Below are 1,695 nucleotides of genomic sequence, written 5' to 3'. Positions count from 1 at the left end.
GGGGGGGCAGAGGGACACCGGGACCTCCGGGGTGAGGCTGTCCCTCCAGGAGCCTCATCCAGGACCTGGCAGTGCTCGGAAACACAACGGGAATCCCCCGAACCCGGCGGCTTTCCCTGTCGCGATGGGGAGCTCCCCCGGTGGTTGCAGCCGCTGCAACTCTGGGTTTCATGACCCGAGTGAGGGAGGAAACGGCTCCGTCTGCACTTGGGGGGTTCCTGGGAGCTGCTGGACTGTGCCTGCTCCAGCAGTACAATCCTGGAGCATCCCAAAGCACATCCCCGAGCATCCCCAGGTACCCTGAAACATTCTGGAGCTTCCCTGAGCATCCCACAGCATCCTGGAGCATCCCTGAGCATCTTAGAGAATCCCCAAGCATCCTGCAGCATCCTGAACCATCCTCAAACATGTCAGAGCATCCCTGAGCATCCCCAGACACCCCGAAACATTCCGGAGCTTCCCTTGGCATCCCAAAGCATCCTCGAACATCCTGCAGCATTCTGGAGCACCTCGGAGCATCCCAAAGCGTCCCTGAGCATCTTAGAGCATCTCCAACCATTACTGCAGCATCCTGGAGCGCCCTGGAACATCCCAAAGCACCGTGCAGCATCCTGGAGCATCCCAAAGCATCCCTGAGAATCCTGGAGCATCCCTGAGCATCCTGGAGCATCTTAGAGCATTCCCGAGCATTCCTGCACCATCCTGGAGCATCCCAGAGCATCCCTGACCATTCCAAAGCATCCCAGAGCATCCCCAACCGTACTGCAGCATCCTGGAGCATCCCAAAACATTGTGCAGCATCTCTGAGCATCCCAAAGCATCCCTGAGCATCCTGGAGCATCTCCAAGTATCCTGGAGCATCCTGGAGCATCCCTGAGCATCCCCATGCTTCCCTACATAACCCTGAGCATCCTGGAGCATCTTAGAGCATCCCCGAGTGTCCTGCAGCATCCCAGAGCATCTTGGAGCATCTCAGATTGACCCCAAGCGTCCTGCAGCTTCCCAGAGCATCCCCAAGAGCATCTCGGAGCATCCTGGCGAATCCCGGATCATCGTGTAGGATCCTGGAGAATCTCAGAGCATCCCAGAGGGTCCCCAAGGATCTCCAGTCATCCCCGAGCATCCCAGCACATCCCAAAGCATTCTGGAACGTTGTAGAGCATCTCCAGCAGCTCCTGCCCAGGTCCCCACCCGCATCGCATCCTCCGGCCGCCCCCGCCCCGGCCATCCGTGCTGCCGGAAGGTAATTAATAAATGATGGCCCATTAATGTTTGCAGCCTCGTGAAGCCCCTGCGGAGCAGCTCAGCGTTGAGCAGGGAAGAGCAGGAACTCCAGGACGAGGAAGATGGGATGGAAACGGGGAGGGGGGATAAATGCTGCGGACCCCCATGGGCGGCTTTTGGGTATGGAGGTGCCATCACGGGGGTCTCAGGGGTCCCTGTGGGTTCGGGGGTCCACTCCGTGCCATCTCGGGGGCGGAGATGGGCTCAGAGCCCCCCAACAGCCCACGGCGCGGTGGGAGAGCAGGGCCATGACATGGCACAAAGGGACGCCCCAAAACCTCCGTATTCCACCACGGAGATTCCAAAGAACCACCCCAAAAACCCACGCATCCGACGCACAGAGCATCCCCCAAACGTGCGGCGTGGGGTGGGCACCCCAAAAAACCACCTCCGTGCCATCGTGGGGCTGTG

The sequence above is a fragment of the Meleagris gallopavo genome, chromosome 24, assembly GCF_000146605.3.
Source record: "Meleagris gallopavo isolate NT-WF06-2002-E0010 breed Aviagen turkey brand Nicholas breeding stock chromosome 24, Turkey_5.1, whole genome shotgun sequence".
Taxonomy (NCBI): Eukaryota; Metazoa; Chordata; class Aves; order Galliformes; family Phasianidae; genus Meleagris; species Meleagris gallopavo.
Note: the sequence above shows the minus strand (reverse complement) of the source record.